Here is a 20,147-nt window from a genome sequence, read left to right as displayed (position 1 = left end):
ATGAGGTTCACTTGCTCTTGGACAAATTCGGGGTAGGCTTCCCTAGATGGACATTGATGAGTAAGGTGGTTTGGTATGTTGCAAATGGCACACACCTCATTTGCTTTTGGTACCATGTTGAGCACGGCTTCAAGCTTCTTTTCTAGGTTAGCTACCTGCAATGAAAGTTCATGATTAGAGCTTGTTTCATATATTCCAACTTTCTTACCCCTTAAATCTTTGTGTTGAGCACTAGATCCCAACATCTCATAAATGTTGTATGACTCTTGAGCATTCTTTTTCTTCAAAGCTCCACCTGCTGCATTATCCACAGTTGATTGACAAGTTTGGGTTAGTCCATCATAAAAAATTTGCATTTGTAAGTGAAGAGGTAACCCATGGTGTGGACATTGCAACAAGAGGCCTTTAAAACGCTCCCAACACTCATTGAAAGGTTCTCCATCATCTTGTTTGAAGTTGAAGATTTGTCCCCTTAATGTGGCTGTCTTTTGGGTGGAAAAGAACTTCTCCAAGAACTTCTTAGCCACGGCATCCCAAGTGATGAGGGAACCCGGTGCTAGAGTCATCAACCAACTCTTGGCCCTATCTTTCAATGTGTAAGGAAACACTCTCATCCTCAAATTTGCTTCACTTACTCCCTGCAAAGGTAAACCACTTACAACGTTATAAAATTCCTTAACATGAGCTAAAGGATCTTCATTAGGTAAGCCATAAAAAGAGGGAAGCATATGGAAATGTGAAGATTTAAGATCATAGTTTCTAGCTTCGGTGGGCAGCAAGATGCATGAAGGAGAATTTGGTATGATTGGTTGAGCAAAGTCTTCCAAAGCTCGAAGCTCATCTTGGTTGTCCGCCATCTCTTCTTCTCTTTCCCAATTAATGTGCTCAGATCCTAAACTTGTTGAACTAGATGAGTTCCCTTCCTCTTCTTCACGGAAATTGGATGAACTTGTTGGCACAAAGTTGTCAAAAGTGTTGCTCTTTAACCGTTCAATTCTTTGGCCTAACTCAACAAGTCTATTTGACATAAACTACCTGAAAACAAAATAAAACAAGTTTGAATATAAATTAGTACTCTTCTTAAAATGAAAATAACAAGGGTTCATAACTAAACAAGCAATTACAAGGGACTGAAATCAGTCCCCGGCAACGGCGCCATTTTTGTTGATGATATGTTTTAATCCTTCCCAATGCTAAAACATATTGAGTATAATAGCACAAGTAAGGGTGTCGAATCCACAGGGACTAATTGGACCTATACAATCACTTGTTTTGCAAGAACCATATTAAATGACTTAAACTAAGCAACTTAGACAGATTTGTTGTTGTAACTTAAAAACTCACAAGAATGATGACAACACAAGTAAAGGAATCGACAAGTAATAAAATGGAATAATACCAATGGAGATGGAACTAGGGATTCGGTTTCACCATAGCTAAATCAATCCCATGTTTGTTAAATCAGTTTATGCTCATTCATTTACCTATTTCTTGAGTTTGTTTCACTTAGATATGATCAACCATATGATGTGTGGATTTGATCAAATCATCCTAGTCAAGAACCAAATTGTGATGTGCAACTTTGGTTCTCAAACAAGGATGTTTTATACATAAGAAACTTTCACAAAACCAAAGGGGACACACGGCAGGATGTTTGCCAAACATCTCCTTCAATCACTCCCAAATCTGCCAAAATTATGCATGATGTGTGCTTCTAATTTTGGCTACACAACCTGTGGTTAATTCAAGTGGTGATCAAGCATTAAAATCAACACACAAAGTCACAATAAAATCAGAGAATGAAACAAGAAATAGAAGGATCAAATGAGCATTATGAATTAACTACATGGGTTTCTTGCTAGGCTACATCGAATCCCTAAGAAGAGATTAGTTACATTTCATGTTTACAAACGTTTTAACATAGAAATACATAACATGAATGAACATGGAATTGAGAAGAAGAAACCCTTGAAGCAAAACTGATGTTGAAATCCTTCAAGAATGGCCTTCGGTCTTGATTCTACAATTGTGATGTAACATGAAAGATGAGCAGTTTGTGGATGGGTGGTTTGTGCGAATGGGAGAGAAGATGGACAGAAAGTGGAATTGCTAAGTGTGTGAATGGTGTGACCGAGAGAGCTCCCCAAGAAGTGAGATTGCATGGACTTTTTAAAAATGAAGTCTCTTGGGAGAACATGCGGATGATAGTAGAATAATGGAGCTGCCAATCAGAAATGATGATGGAATGAGGTGATTTCTGGACTAGCAAGGCACGGCACAAGGGAACCCAAGCATGCTTGTGCTTATTTAATTTGAAGATGCATGTGCAATGGCTGCAAGGTTGCAGTGGACAAGCTGGAATTGTTCCCACATGCTGGAAAAGGGAATGAATGTGCACGGCATGGCTTTGCTTTGAGGTGTACAAGTGGCTGAATGGATTAGATTAATAGAAACACATGTGTTGCTGCAAAAGAGGGCTGGAAATGCAAAGAGATGCACGGCATGGCTGTGAACATGCATGTGGCTGCATGTTTTGGAGATGTGGATGTGGCATAATGTGAATTAAGTAATGGAAGTGCATGTTCTTACTGCCAAAAGGAGCTGGAATTGCAAGGGAATGCACGGCACAAGGTGTGTGTAACCCCTAATTTAATTCCAATGCTCTTGCTATGTTTGAAACCGAATGCACCACCTTACATTTCCACATGTGTTCCTGAAATTCCAGCAGCCAAAGTAGCTCTATATTCTTCATTTGTGACTTCAAATTACTCCTCAAAAACCTTCTTCACGCTAGGGATGATGATCAGCTACCAAAAGGGTTGATTTTACTTCATTTGCAATCCAATTGATCCTAAAACACACTTGGCTGCACACTAACACCAAATAATGTAAAAACACAACTAGTTTGATCCAAAACATCACAAAACTACCAAATAAGGATGATATAAATGTACATAAAATGTATACATCATAAGCGTACTCTCTCATTATTATTAATGCTAGCCAACATCATATCATTGTGAGGTGGGCTTGGTAATAGTGAGTCTCCCATACCCTACTAAGAGTTTCATCCAAAACTCTCGAATTCCAATGAGGGATATGGAATTTGCCAAAAATAGTGGGTGGTGCTATTTGATTTAAAGACCCGAATCAAATGGCTTAAAATCAATCAATTTATATTCGTTATGTATTTGTTTACCAATATATTTGCAAACGCTATCCAACACTTGACAAAGAAAAGCCGAATGCTTTAGTTTCCGAACTTGGTACCACAATCCCAAAGATTGTCTTAAAAGGATTGCATATGTACCTAAGTAGTCTCATCCTCACAATCTTCCTATTGATAATGTATCATTGGAAGAACATGTTAGATAAAGTCTATCATAAAGAGGACAACGCTTTTAATGTCATAATTCTTCAATTACAATTTATTGTATGAAGAAATAAGAGTTGCTTTGAACAACCCTTAATCAATGCAAACATTAGTGCTTGTTTCTTTGTTACATGAACAAGGAACTTTAGAAGAAAGCACAAAGGCATGGACACTTAATGTGCCATGATTCTTCACTTGCAAATTGTTGTATGAAGAAATGAGAATTGCCTTGAACAACTCTTGAAAGTTTGTAATTATGTTTAGAACATAATGGTTGGTTGACAAAAATAGTCCATTAACATGGACTTATGATGATTTTGAATCATTGAATGTTGAAGTGATAAACCACTTAACGAGACGGAAACTAGGCTAGGACTTCACCTTTATGTCCCTATCCTAATAGTTCACTAAGTTTATTGTAAACTATGTACTGAACAATAAACACATACTCTCCAAAATGTTTGATGTGTATAACACAATTGAAATAAGTTTCAAGAGAGATAGTGGGAGTTTAGGGACCATGACTATTGTAGTCAAAGGTGAAAGTCAAATAAAGAAGATAAAAATAACTCCAAGGGAACAAACTTTCTTTATGAAAGGATGGACATTGGAAGGGGTATTTGCAAGAAATGTCTTGCAAGTGTCAAGAACACACCTTTCGAAGGTGTTGTAAATTGTTCTTGAATAGTTCAAAACAGTTGGTTCTTCTACTTGAATGCTTGATTCCGTATTAGTAACTATGTTTTACAATCGTTGTAAAAGTGTGACTAATAAAAAGTAGAAGATATATGAGAGAAGAAAAATGTGCTTCACATTCGGAACGTGAATAAAATAAAGATCTCTGCGAAAGCAGATAGTACTTACTTCCTCATATGAACTACCAAAGAAATTGGAAAAACCAAAGATTGTCTTTACATTCCAATTTTAAGGAATTTAATTCCGTCACTATAGTAGAGATGGATGAATGTTTTGTTTGACAAAACATTGTTCTTTATTAATCAACGATTGGATTATAGTAATCTAATTGATTGTCTCTATAGTAGAGATGATATGGTAGTGTTAACTGTTTAGAATACAATGATGCTTAAAACCCAAAAGGTTGCAAGATAGTGACTAATCCCAACTGAGTTGTGATACCTCTAAAAACATAAATTACGATTTGGTCATAGATGGATGCTCTGGATCGTTAGATCCAGATCCAATACCTTCTTGTTAAAATTGTATAGAGGCAAAATGTTTTGAATCTTTATTCTTTTGGAAAGAATAAAGAATCACAAAGTTGTTGAGGTTAATTCACTTAGATGTTAGTGGCACTTGTCCACAACATAAAACTACTCATGTTGTATGACATTCACCGAAGATCACTCTCGGTTGGACTATAGTTTATTTTGAATAAACACAAGTCCGAATACTTTGCAAAATGTTTCAAAGAATTCAAGAAATGTAAGTTGATGAGTAAGACGTCTAAAGTATTTACCTCCTTAGATTTGATCCAAGGAAAAGAAACACTTTAGATGAGTCTCCTTGAAAGATATCAAGGAAAGAAGCATCATAAGATAATAAATTTCTCCATTAAGGAGAAGAACGAACTCGAATAAGATTTAGTTCGTTGGATATTATCAATTACCCATATATAGGATATATACTTCTAAGACAATATGATTGTCAATTAGAAGATCTTCCAAAATTTTCATGACTCCATAAGATGTAGTTGGAAAGAAAGATAAAACTTAATCGTGTTAAGATTTGGGGTTGTGTGCTAATAAGCAATATTTGTTTGATAACAATCTTGTGGGATATCCTTAAATTAACTTTTGGATATCTCTTCTATAAACCAATTAACAAATTTTGTTTTATTGGGTAGTTCATTGTAATCCTACAATGTGATTTGCCTAAAAGCAAATGAACGAGAGATAGAACTCAAAGAATGGGTTCTTTGAGAGACAAGAAAGTAATCAACAAATATAAACAACCTAGTTCCTATACCAAAAGCTCCAAGGTAGTCGAGAAAGATTTATAAACCGTCTCAGTTGAATGGTTTGAACTTTATGACTATGTCATAAAGTTACACCTCTTAATTCGAAAGAAATAAGAATGAAAATCCTTATGACTACATTGAGTGTATATATATGATATATACTCAAGGAAATGGTAAAGTACCATTTGACCCGAAATAATGAAACCTTCATAAGCTAATTGGTAGCTTAAGGTAACTACAATCAAAAGGATGGTTGACTTTGAAGAAACCATTTTTGACGTAGTCTTGGTTTCAATTAATTCGAAGATAGCTAGCTACAACTAAATGGTGATTCAATGTTTGGACATAATATGGGTTTCCGAAACCATTATTAAGATAGTCTTGATAATATATGTCTAATACTATAAATTACAAGACATGTAAGTTGTAGAGATCCATCCATCATGAATCTAAGCAAGCTAGTGGGAGCTATGAGCATCTTATGAGAAAATGATCAAATCGTTTGATTTCTCATAAAGATGTAAATGAATCTTTTGTTTACTAGGTTTACAAAAGATTAGTGGGAGTTAATCATGTTCCTAAAATTTAAATATATATGATATATTAATTTTGGAAATGAAAAGAATACTTCTTCGTTAAAGTTATGACTTTAAAACATTATATGAAGATAGAATGTATATGGGAGTTAATCATGTTCCTAAAATTTAAATATATATGATATATTAATTTTGGAAATGAAAAGAATACTTCTTCTTTAAAGTTATGACTTTGAAACATTATATGAAGATAGAATGTATATGGGAGATATAGTCTATATACATGGGATGGAAATCTATAATGATATATTTCATGATATAATTGGATTATATCAATCCCTAATAATAGACAATAGATGCTAGGAAGTTTCTCATATGATGATAAACTTCAATTAGAAGGACAGCTCTAGTGAGACTAAGAAGTTGCTCTTCTCAAAGGGAACGTACCTTTTGACTCCCAAAGAAATTATGCGTAAATAGAATCCTTTATGCATACGCATAAAGGTGATTTATGTATTTCATATTGTATGAAAAACATTGATATGAGTTGTACCTAGAACGGTACAAGACGATATCAGTGCAAGCCCAGGATCAGAACCATGGCAACTGTCAAGTGAGTCCTTAAGTATTTAAGAAATACTAAAGGATAGATTCCTCAAAGAATGAGGAAGAATTAAAGTAACGTAAAGGAAGCGTAAATGTATTAGATTATGAATCTAATCCATCATTGGATGTTTCTTCATTATGAATGAAGAGACAATCAGATATCTCTTTATTATGACTAAAGAGATATTTGGATGGAAACATTAAAAGTAATGACTTTAGTATGTTCCATTATGAATGCAAAATATATTGCCATATAGAAGCTTACAACAATGTTGTTTGGATGGGAAAGTTCATTTATGAACTCTCTATTCGGTTCCAACCAGAAAGTGTATCTAGTGTACTGACACTATGACACTAATGGGGCGATAGCTCAAGCCAGGGAATCAAGGTCTCGTCAAGGTCTGAACTCATATGAGAGACTGAACCACATGATTAAGAATCATGTATAATGGTGATGTCGTTATTCTCAAGGTTGCTTCTATGGATAACATATAGATATCCATTGTCTAGGCCTACTATTCAGCCATTTATGAAATGACTACAGAAGAGGTATCATCACTGATGACTAAGCTGATTGGCTCTAGTGCAAGTGGGAGATTGTTGGAAATGTGCCCTAAAACCAATCATATGATGATACTTTACGAACATTTCACATGTTAAACTAATCTAGTTTAATATCAAGGGCAAACATTATTGTTTGAGCCGTCTCATATAAATGTTATATGCTTAAACGATAAGTCCAAGGAATATGTGATTGGGAGAATGCAATCTAAAGAAGTTAGATTCATGAGACCATTCTTTCGTAGACACATCCTAAACATTCCTAATCATAGGATTGCCAATTGGGCATTGACAGTCCGTTAAGATCAGTACGTGTTATGTCTTCTCTCAGGGAGAGTGACTAGTCTCGAGTCATTGGTGTGTGTGACATCAAGACAAGTACGTAGGTGCTCAATAGAGAATGAGTTCACTGAACACGATCAACGAAGAGTTCTCATATTCATGTCACATGAGAACTCATGGTTGGGATAATGCAAAGTAGTCCTTTAACCTGAGGCATCACGTTTGTCTTATGGTTAAGTCCTTGATCTTTGATTATGTCAAAGTCACCCCATTCGCGGGTGTCCACGGCATCGTTGGGGTTAAGCCACTTAGCTATGGAGGCAAGTGAATGCGCAACAAGGGATCTCTAACCTTCAAACCGTTTGGGGGAGAATACTCTATGATATGATTTAGAATCTCTGGCCAGAGTATGAATGAGATTTAGGAAAGTCGTTCCAAATCACATTCAAGGTAATCATATGAGCACACGAATTACATTGGATAGTAGACATGAATAAACTATCAAACCAAACAATGTGGTCAAGAGTATTATATTAGAGAAAGACCGTATTGCATTTGTAATCCTAAACTGAATAGGTTCTCTACCTCTTCTGATTAGCTTGGGTAACCATGATATACTGCTAGGTGTCACTCTTGGTTTGTGGAAGCCCTAAACGTGTATAATCACTAAAGGGAGAATTGAAAGTAAGTTTCAATTCACAATCGATTTGAAAGAGTTCTAATCGCCCACTGCCTCGCTAAAAGGAACCTAATGGATCGTACACCGTGTAAGGTGGAGATTGAAGAAACAATGGAAATGAGTAAGAATAATTAAATGGTTTAATTATTTATGGCAAGGATTAATTAATATGTTAATTAATCAAACGAATAAGTTCGTTATAGACCTCGGGATAGTTTTGGACCTTAAGGCCCAATGGGCTTCGAACGTCAAGCCCATTGACTTAAGTTGTATGACAATTTAATGAATAAAGATTCACAAAGGCCCAAAAGCCCAAATCCCTTATATGGCCGGCCATGTGTGTTGAATTAGGGTTTTTGGTTCTTTAGGTCATTTAAAGAAGTGACTATATAAAGAACTTTATAGCCTAAAATTCATTATGGGTTCTTTTGGGGAAAATTGGAGAGAACATGTCTCTCCTTTTCTCTCTAGGAGGCCGGCCCCCTTGGAGGGTGTATCTAGCAATCCCACTTCTCCAAGGTCACTCATTTCTACTTAAATCTAACCTTGGTGTGGAGACTTAGAGGTTCTCTATTTTGAGAACTTGGAGAACCATATTCTTCCATCCAAATCCATGGATCTAAGAAACAAGGAATGAAGGCCATCTCTTTGGGTGATTAGCCTTTGCTTATGCAAAGAGGAATCTACAAAGGTATAATTTCTCAACTCAATCCTTTTGAGTTGAGTCTTGGTTCACCAATCTACTAGGCTTTGAATTTCATGGATAATGTTTTGTTTTTGAATAAGCATGATTCCGCCTTTTAATTGTTAAATGCATGCTATAGATGTTATTCAAATGAACATGTTTTCACAAAATCATCCTTCACCATAGGGACTGAGACACAACTTAGTAAAACCTTTGATTCTTACAAATTAGCATAAGTTAAAGACTCCTATGACTTAAAATGGGGGGTTTGAGTAATTTTAGAAAAGAAATAAAGACATAAAGAAAATGGAAAAATTAGAACTATCTAAAAATAAACCTAAGACATGAAATAGGTTAGAAATGTTTTTAGAACATAAATCTGACTTCAAATGAACAAAGGCCTTCCCCTAAACATTCCTGAATCAGTGATATGATCTTTTAACTTATCCTTTTCAAATGCACAACTAAGAAGTTCACATATCTAGCATGGCATATAACTAGATTGTATGAATCCTCTCTTACTTTGCATGTTAGATGTATGGCATATACATAAAACTTATATTTTTAGGTGCAACCTAGCATGGCATATACTCAAATTTTGCACCTAAAAACTCATTAAGAACGAAGAGGATTATGAACATCACATGCACCCTAGAACATGACATTTATCCTAGAACTTCATGGAATCAATTTACATGATTAGTTTTGAACCTAACCACATTTTGCTAATGAATGAAATAAGATATGGCAATCATCCTTATCATTCTCAACAGAAAGCAAACATAAACAAGGTAGCTAAGCTTGGAAATATGTGCTTGAAATGATTGAAACAAAAAACTGATTCTAGCTTGCAAATGAAATTGATAAACTAAAACTACATCATAATATTAATTCAATCATGTTTAGGGCTTCAAAGCAGCCCTAAGTATCCATAAAAACAGAATACATAAAAAGTCAGGAAAGCTAGAACCTAGAAACTGCTCAAGGTTGAAGACTCCTGCTCTCTCTCCAAATTCTCTTCCTTTTGTTGAGTATTTGTCTCCTATTAAAAGGCTTAGGAGTTTTCTAACATCTGACACATTTACATCCTTGAATTGACCCTCATTTATAACTCATAACAACCAGCTTTTAGTATTGGAGTAATTGAAAGCTAGCTGTTATCAGAATTTGTAACTGAACAGCTTTTGTTTATTCTGTCGTAACTTCTTGTTGAAACCTCCAAATCACAAGCTGTAAAAGCCATCATATGTGGCCCATTTTCTAACTCGTTCTTAGCACTTAAGGGCAAAGCTCGCAAGTTGGCTGTTCTGCAAGGGCCTTTTTTGGCGAATCCTGGGTCATTTGTGGGCTATGGTCTGGTCATGGGTTTTATTAGGAACACTGTTAACAAATGAATTAAATAAATTCACAATTTGTAAAGATGAATAAACAGGCTTATATAAAAAGACGATATAAGGATTCCGAAAGAAGCTATACTAACTGAAAAAATTGCATTTGTGATAAATTCATACCAATCCACTGAATTCTTTTTATTTTGATGTAAAAGATTTATGGATGAACTTAACAATTTGGATAATATATCCAAATCTGTTCCTTCCTGATTGAAGAAAGGAATCCTATGACTCTAACGAACAACGTAAATAAAACTAATACAAGCATCGGAAATAACATAATATTGTCTGACTCATGGTAACCTCAACAAGTGGGAGTCTCTGCACTTTCCCTATCATACGATTCTGCCAAACTATTCCATTTCAACCGTAACTACCATAACTACTTAAATAGGTCTACGACCACTAAAGAAATATACTAAGTAGAGAACGAAGCCAACGAACTACCTTATTTCCCCTAGAGTTGTTTGTTTTCCGCCTTTTGGTCAGATCGAGGTGGATTTGGTTTACCTTATGGTGGAATGTTGTGATTTAATTACTTCTCTAGGTCACATCCCTCACATATGGAAGTCATGATCAAGCAATTGTTTTTGGTTTCATTCTTTCATTCTTCTTTGCGATGGTTGCAAGTTTCACTCCCCCGTGGTTGATTCGCAAGCAAGCTAATCTCCTAGTTTGATTTCTCGTTGTTAAGTAGTTTGGTTTGGCCTGTAGGTGTTGTTACCTATAGCATTTATTGGATTCATGGAGTTCGATATCATCACCATCTCTATTGCATTAACTAAGGCGTACTCCGGGTATACATATTCTCGGATGTTATGGCCAAATCCTGAACCAAATGAACTCTCCTACGAAAACACATATTTCTTCGCACTTTAAGCCCCGGAAAGATACGTAAGAAACCATAAAAAGCATTCCCCGGAAGCGCCGAGTGGCCATAGAACAGCTTTCCTTGTCCGAGACATCCCCTGTGAATGAGTTACATGAGCATCTCTTCCGGGCTGAAGTGGTTGGCAATATCAGGCTAAGTCTCCGACTCGGTTCAACCTATATGATATAGAAGATCCTAAAATCCGTATGTTTCTAGAGATCTGAAAGAAGCGCTAGGAAATATTCTACTAAATGCACACCTCTCGTGGCAGGGCCAGGTCCTAGTCCTAGATCAGATTATGTCGGCTGGACCAACCAGATTTCCGACAAGTCTTTCTGTTTTAATCATTATGGATAACCAATTCATTTTAAAATATAGTTGGGAGACTTTACCCAAGAAATGGGTAAAAAAAATGGAAAGATCATTATCCCGTAGTTGCATTTCTCTCCTGGTTATTAAGTAATAAGCCCTATTTGATCTAGTAAGGGAGGTAAAGGTCACAAAGAAACGACTAGGAGTGGAAGATGCTAGACACCGGAAGGACTTTGAAAAGGACTGAAATGAGGAGCTATAGACGGGCCAAAAAGGAAAAGGTGCTAAGCAAAGTAACTAGTTAGTTGATTTAAAAGACATTCCTCTAGCCAGTCAGGAAAGCAATAGAGGTAAGATCAAAGCAGATGTATGAGGAGCGATATCGAGTGGATTCCCGGGTTTAAGATTGGAGGTCATTTTTTTATTTCAATCATCACCGAGCAGCAAGCTCCACGCTTCTCAGTAAACTTCTAGTCGTACCTTGTCCACCAACCTGCACTGTTCGGGAGGTTATCCGTGCTCTTCTCACCGAGATGAAGGTACCTAATAATGGTAAGAAGTTGTCTTAACTGCATGTTATTTGATTAATCGTATGCCCGTTCTAAGTGGTAAATCTCCTATTCAAGTGTTGAAACCTGACTCACCCATGCTTTCCTATTTTTCTTGGTGTTTTCGGTTGTGTTTGCTTTGTTCATGACTTGAGCCCAATTAGAAACAAGCTTGATTATAAGTATTTCAAATGTGTCTCTGTTGGGTATTCTAGCTCTTAGAAGGGCTACAAGTGTTATCACCCCAAAACACAAATAAAAGATTTGTGTCCCTACATGTCATCACTTTATTTTTAAATCTTTCTTATTTCTTTTCTCTTAAAATTGTAGTACTCTTTCAGATCCCTACTTTCCTCAAGGGAAGTATGGAGGTCTCTATTATGGTTGGGAGTTCAAAGTGAACCTTGGGCCATTACCGATCCCTATCACATTCGAAAAAAAACAATGCGGGAGAAACCAAGGGCTTGCTGTATACTTTTGCGCCTTGGATTCCCCATTCTACTAGTAGGGAACAATTGCCATTCCAAGTTCCCAGAAAGGGGGACTACCCGAGCTAATGATAGAGGCAAGAACACTTTCCGACCAAGTCCTATTAATTGATCATAATGATATCGTGGAAATGCTGCACGGACCCATATATATAGGAATGGAAACAGAATCACCTTGATACTAAACTAGATAGAGCGGGGGATCTTCTTGAAAATGGGAAGATCTAGGATAGGCGGCCAACCTCCTGGAGAGAGTGACTAGCAGGCCAGCTGGGCCGTGAGCGTGGTGGGAACGGGCTCCCCAAAAGCCAGCCCCGGGCCAGGGTCAGTATAGAATGAAGGGTACGGCCCTTTCTGAAAGGGGCTCGCTTCTTCAAGCTCTGCACAACCTATACAAGGTGTTGCTCGCTTTCTCTCAACCACTAGTGGCTTATGTAGTGGTCGGCATTCCTACGCGCTCCTCTTTGCCCTCATCCAAGGGTCACCTTTAGATATTGTCATGACACTTTGGTTACGAAGGTTACCAGGGTCTGGGTTTATGGATGGATTCAGTCAGCGAAGGTCCCCCAAACTCAATGAATATCAACAACATGTCGTGACCGATTAGGCTTATCGATTAGTAGATTGCCCTTGAAAGCATACTTTTTGTCGATTTTAGAATGTCGCAAGAGCGTAAGAGACGTGCCCGAAGGGCAGTGGAAGCTGTGCGGTTCCAGGTGCCGTCGCTAGATTGAGATCTGCAAGGTGGCGAGGACTTCGACTGCCTTGTATCGGGTGCGGAGAAGAGGGTGGTAGGCTTAGTAGGGAGCTAGGAAGGCAGCTAAGCCTACTAATTGAAGTAGAGTCTCCCTACTATTGGAAGTCGTATTCTCTCTCAAAAAAAATATTCCATTCCTCGGTCGAGCCTCATTGCCCAAGAAGAAGGGCTAGCTTGAATCTTTCCTTAACCGAAGTTTGCAACTAAAAGAGAATGATCAATTCACTAGTTCTGAATCCCTCGTGAAGACTGAACCTCAGGATGGAAACCTGCACGAGGGGAATCGACAAGGTGCCTCCCAGACGGATCGAATCACTCTCTCTACTTCTACAATTGGTAGGTCACCGGGTTATTCAAATAAGTTGTGTTTTCTGTGGTTTTCCCATGTTACAACTTCCATACCAATTCAGTCGATCCGGAATGGATCAGTTAAACATTCTATTAAGGAGCCCGGTTGGGCTTCAAACTATCCATTCTAGGCTCTTAAGATATTCAAAATAAGATGATTTCTTCAAGCCCTTACTTTCATCCTGAAATACAATACAAACACCAAAATACCTTGTGATGCATAGAGATTTTAAGTCCAAAACCTAAGTAAAAGAGGGCATAAAAGTATGACTTTATGCACTCAATAGAAAACAGAGTGATTAGCAATTTTACTAATCCCCGGCAATGGTGCCAAAATTTGATGTGGTAGAAACTAGCACATAAATTAAACCCTATAAATTATGCAATTGTAGTACGAGTAAGTAGGGATCGTTCTATTCCGGGGATTACAAGGGATGCTAATCAACACAAACTAAACTTATAAGATGAAAAACTAAGTTAAACTAACATTAAATCAATGAGGGGGGAGATTTTGGACGAATTTAATTAAAACAAAAGTAAAAGGCAGCAAGTAAATTAAGTTGTGAATGAAATATGGATGAAAGGATAGCTAAAGGATTATTCTCCACACATGAAACATATGCATTCAAATCGATTTCCAACTATTCTTCCTATAAACCATGAATGACAATGCCCCAAATTAACTGTGAACAACACTAATTAATTCTCAGATTTTCCTAAGTTCATTGAATTGGACTCAGCGACGTAACCAAATTATTCTTCTCAAGTTCCCTAACTATGAAAAACATGATAGAGATACATCTCAAAGATCATTAAGTTATGTGAAAATCATAAGCATTGACAAAGCATTTGTAACTATGAAAAGCATGATACTCTTACCAAGAATTTACTTAACTCAATCATGACTAGTGACTTTTACTACTTGCAAATATAAGTTCATAACAATTAGGTGAAATTCCCTTATATTCTAGCATCAAATCCCTGCATGCAAACTAAGTGTGCATCCTTAATAAACATATAAGAATAAGTTCTCTAATAAGCAGATAAGTAAATCGCATTCATGTTTTATGGAACAATAACTAGATGTAATCAATTTATATAAAACATATGATCATGGCTTCAAATTCACCTTTAGCTAAAAAGAAACTTAATTACACATGTTCATCATAACTAAAAAGCAATCTAAAATAAACATTGAAACTTAAAACAAAGAGAGAAAGAACTCTAAAACCTTTAGCAACTTCAATGGATGAATGGTAGGCGCGGCACACCCTAATTCTTTGCAGGAATTTCATATATATAGGGGAAGTGCCTGAATCCAAGGAGGAAAGGGTTTTGGGGTTTTTGAGTTATTTTAGGACTCTAAAAATCAGGTAGAAAGTGTTGGAATGTGATTAGGATTCCTCCTTGCAGCAGGACATAAGATAAGATAATGTTGAATAAGATAGGATAAGATAAGATAATGTTCCTCTCCAATTAGGATTCCTCTTTCTTGTGTAATGTTCCTCTCCAATTAAGATTCTTCTTTCTTGTGTAATTTCTCCAGATTTTAGCACATGTCTAGCACCATTTAAACACCAAAAATGTTCAGCCCATATGCTATCCACGCATGCCATCCAATCCAAGTCCAAAACTGCTCCAAATTGCTCCATTTAGCTATTTATTGTCATCTTTACCAACTGGACCTACAATAATACGAAAATAACATAAATGACCAAAATAAATGGAAATTAACGAGTAAATGCAAAGAAATAAGATAACAAAGTCACATAAATATGCTCTTATCAAGAGACAAAACCATTTTGTTATCATCATAATTTGGGCCAAAAATGCAATGACCTCAACTATTTGACCACAATGCGAAAACAAAAAGCTTTTAGGGTCACTTTGTAAAAACACAAAAGTCCACAATTTCATGTAATTACAACTAGAATCCAGAAATTTCAACAATTAAAAAACTTCATTAAAGGAGCAAAACAATTTGTCCTTTAGTGATTTTGGGTCTTTACATAAAAAATGTAAACTTTTGGGCCAAAGTGTAAATACACAAAAGTATCAAAACTTTATGTAATTGCATAAAAGCCCCAAAAGTACCCCCACTATGGGGTGGCCAGTTTTAGATAGTGTAAAGGGATGGTTGGTTTTGGTGAAAATTCAAAATTTTATAAAGTGTTGAAAAAGTGAAAGGTAAGTGTTGAATAGTTGATTCGCATGGTTGAATAGTTTGATTGGTATGGGTTGTAAGATGTAGGTAAGGTGTAGAATTTATCAAACAATAAAAAAAACACCAATCATCCATCACCAATCAATAACAAACCAAAACTTTATGAAAAACATCAAACACATTGTATCAAAACACCAAACATTTTACTCTTCGTATGAACATCAAGAACAAAGTAAGAACATTGAAGAACACACATGAAAACTCATAAGAGCTCCATGAATGTTTTCACTCAATTTTAATTCAAAATTTACACTACTCAAAAGAGGGTTAACATCCTAGGGTACTTAGGGAGTTCCTAATGTCACTTTAAAACACTTTTAATAAGACAAATATGAACCCAAAAATCCACCCTTTGGATTTGGCCAAATTTCCCCACATACATGGCACCAAAATTTTAGTTTCAATATTCATGCTTAAATGAACTACATATCCAACATTTGATATGCTAAAATTTCAAGCAAAATTTATATTCAAAAAGAAAGAACAAAGCTTGTAACATTTCCAACATTTAAATCACAAACCATAAAAAACATAAAACCCAAAAGGATTCACCATACACTAGACCTAGGCTCTAATACCACTTGAAGGAAAAATTTGTCCTAGCTAAGAACATGTGAGAACATTTGAACACATAAGCAAACTAATAACACTTTAAAGTAGGCATGCATTAAAAAACAATTCTAAAACCCATGACTTTCAAAGCCTAGTGAATGGTGAGCCAAAAGACTCTTTAACAACTTAAAGAGAAGAGAGAGTTTGAGTTTCTTTACCCTTGAAGCTCATCCTTGTTTACACAAGGGATTCACCCAACTGGAGGGCCTTCAAGTCACCTCCTTTGCTCCTTGGATGTTTGCTTCTTTGATTCTCCTTTGCTCCTTGAGGATTTGAGGAGAGGAACCCCACAAATGCAAGCTCTAATGATAGGAGCATATTTATGCGACTTAGTTAGCTTGTTTTCTTACACTTTTATAGTTAGTTTGTGGTTATTATAGTGTTTTAAGCTATTTTCGTGTGTTTGTAGGTCCAAATAACAAAGTTGGCAAGAAAGTGCATTTTGGAGCATTTTGAAGCAGTTTTGGGCACTAAATGGATAGCACATTCATGGGCCAAGATGGATGGACGAATTTGGAGTTTAAAAGGCTAGGAATCTGATAAGAAGATGAAGAAATTAAATTCAAGACAAAGAAGATAAGGAATAAGCTCAAAAGAGGAAACATTATCCACAACTTTATCCAACCTTATCTTATCCAAACCAACCTTATCTTATCTTATCCTATCCTAATCTTATCATGTCTTAATCCTAGCTGCAAGGGGACCTAAATATATATTTCTAGAACCTATTTCTAGAAGATTTCCCTTCTAGAAGTCCCAAATCAGCCACAAAACACATTTTGTCTAGAAACCCTACAAAAGTGGCGCCTATTTCCCTTCTAGAAGGCTTTTGCCTTGCCTTCCAAGCTATTCTCTTTTCCCTCCAATGTGTGCCGCACCCTCTAGGCCTTTTCCTTTGTAGATTCTGATCTATTAGGCCATATTCCTTGTGGATTTGGGTTATACAAATCCTTTTCTGAAATTAATTGGGCTAAACCTTTTCCTTAGTGGATTTAACTCCTTGTGCCGAACCCTAGGGCCCTAATTCTCCTAGTGTGCTGATTTCTAACCCTAATCTGATTCACCTTAGGGTTTTGTTGAGCCTATATATACATATTTTCAGCACAAATTCGTCACAACCCTTCATACCACTTAGAAATACCTTTGCCGCAACCCTAACCACCATTCTACATCACAAAACACCATCCTACATCCATATACATCTCTGCCGCACCTTTTGGAGAAGAAGGAGAGCTTTGCCGTGCATTCCATTGATGAATGATGACCTTGTGCGCAAGCCATCTGCATCCTTAGGAGTTTTAAGAGTTCTTTCTTCCCTCATTTCAGTTTCGATGTCTATTTCAATTTGCTTTTCAATTGATATGAACATGTGGAACTAAATTCTTATTAGTTAGTGGTGAATTCAAAGCCATGGATATATGTTAATATGAATTGATTCCTTTCAGTTATTGTTTCGTAAAATATGAATGTGATTTACTTATCTATTTGATTGATAACTTATTCTTGTGTGTTAATTAAGGAGGCCTACTTAGTTTGCATGTTTGAATCTGACGCTAAATTATAAGGGACTTTCACCTAATCGTTAGGAACTTATAATTACAAGTAGTGGAGATTGTTAGTCACAATCGTGTTAAGTAGATTCTTGGCAAAGGTATCATGCAGTTCATAGTTATAATTGCCTTGTCAATGCTTATGATTTCCATGGAATTTAATGATCTTTGAATGTATCTCTATCATGCTGTTCATATAGGGAACTTGAGAAGAATAATTTGGGTTGTTGCATGCATTCATCCAATTCAATGAATTTAGGGAAATCTGATAGTTAATTTGTGCATTCACGATTAATTTTGGGCATTGTCGTTCATGGTTTAAAGAAACAATACTGGAAATTGATTTATGTTGCATATGTTCATGTGTGGAGAAGGATCCTCTAACTAGCTTTTCACCCTTGAATTCATCTTAATTTCATTTTAGTTTACTTTGATTTGCAATTTGTTTAGTTTTAATTCAATTTCGTCAGAAATCAAACCCCCTTTTCTGTTTTATGTTATTAGGTTAGAATCTGTCCTAATTAGGTTCTTTAGAGTGTTTTGAGTCAATATAGGTTAGGATTAGTCCATAAACATTGTTTGGGTCTTAGTTTAGTCTTAAATTAGTCCAATTTCATCTCTAGAATCTGTTTTGAGTCTAATTGTTAGTATTGTACTGTTTTGAGTCTTTTAAGTGTTTTATGAGTTAGTTAAGTTACAATCTGTTTTCTTTTAATCTTTTGAGTCAAAGTAAGTTTCAATTTCGTCCAAATCACTTCTTAGGTCTAGAATTGAGTCAATTTCATTTAGGTCAGTTTAGAGTCTATAGAGTCTATTCTTGTGTTTTTAAGTCTAGTTTAGTGTTTTAGAGTTTAATTTGAGTAGAATAGCAGCCCTAGTTAATCCCCGGTTTAGAACGATCCCTACTTACATCTTTGCTACAATTGTCATCAATAGGGTTTAATTTGTGTGTCAAGTAATTTTCACATCATCTAACCTCTGGATTCAACTTCTTCGAGGACGCAGCATGCGAAGAAGAATACTAAGTTGAGGTAGCCATAACCTCAGCAATCTTGACTCTTAAGAGTGAGGAATTAATGTTAAGGTTGTCAATCGCAGAAACAAGCTTCAACAAGTCTTCCTTGAGCAACGTAAGGTCCTCCAATAGGCACTTTGAAAACCTCTTCTCATGTGGCTCTCGATATCTACGCCCGTGTTGAAGGAAAAGACAATTGAGACAAAACTCATGAGCGTTGAAGGATGACGATGACAAAGTCACAACGACGAAAAGAAATCATCCACAAAGCTTGAGCAGCATAGTAAAGAAGGTAGCTACAAGACGATCCTTCAAAGCATGCTACAGTGGCAAAGAAAACCAAAATACTACGTAATCATACTACACAACCCCGCAACGATTACTTAAGTAGTTTCTTGCACTGCACGACAACACCACCACCAAGGGAAAACCACGACCAAAAGACACTACACAGCGTAACCTCACTGTAGTCTTTTGCACAGCACCAGATGGTAAAAAGTGACGCACTGTAATAAGCTCCATGCAGCAATTACACATGGCAGCAAGCAGCGATAGGGCACATGATGTGAAAATTAACTTGACACACAAATTAAACCCTATGGATGACAATTGTAGTATATGAGCAAATAGGGATCGTTCTAACCGGGGATTAACTAGGGATGCTAATCAATGTAAAACTGACTCAAGAACATAAAAATATAATGTAGAACACTAAACTAGACTCAATTTATGCAAAACTAGGGTTTAAAACACCTAAACAAACTAAAAACTCAAAACAGCAACTCAAAGGCCCAAAACTGCCTTAAAACCACTTTCTGGGCAGTTTTGAGTACCTAACACTAGTTTGGACGAATTTGGACTATGACTTGACTCAAAACACTTAAAAACACAACTAAATGGATTTCTAACTAATCTAACACTTTAAAATAAATGGGGGAATGATTTTGACGAAATTAAAACTTTAAAACTCAAACTTTAAAAACAAATGTAAAGCAAAACAGATTGTGATTAAATAGAATGGTGAGAAGCTAGATAGAGGGTTCCTTATCCACACATGAACATATGCATACAACTCAATCTCCAATTACTCTTTCAACAAACCATGAATGACAATGCCCCAAATTAACTAGATTGCACCAATTAATTCTCAGATTTCCCTAGATTCATTGAATTGAATGGAATACGCATTACAACCAAATTATTCTTATCAAGAACCCTAACTATGGAATACGCATGATAGAGACACATATCAAAGATCATTAAGTTCAATGGACATCATAAGCATTGACGAGGCATTCATAACTATGGGATACGCATGTTACTCTTGCCTA

At 36.2% G+C, this 20,147-nt stretch overlaps 1 pseudogene; it reads left to right on the top strand.

The window, feature by feature from the left end:
* Positions 1–372: 372 nt before the first annotated feature.
* Positions 373–483, top strand: LOC126609439 (small nucleolar RNA R71; annotated as a pseudogene).
* The last annotated feature ends 19,664 nt before the right edge of the window (positions 484–20,147 follow it).

The sequence above is a fragment of the Malus sylvestris genome, chromosome 16, assembly GCF_916048215.2.
Source record: "Malus sylvestris chromosome 16, drMalSylv7.2, whole genome shotgun sequence".
In the NCBI taxonomy this organism is placed as follows: Eukaryota; Viridiplantae; Streptophyta; class Magnoliopsida; order Rosales; family Rosaceae; genus Malus; species Malus sylvestris.
This window is presented reverse-complemented; position numbering and strand designations above follow the sequence as displayed.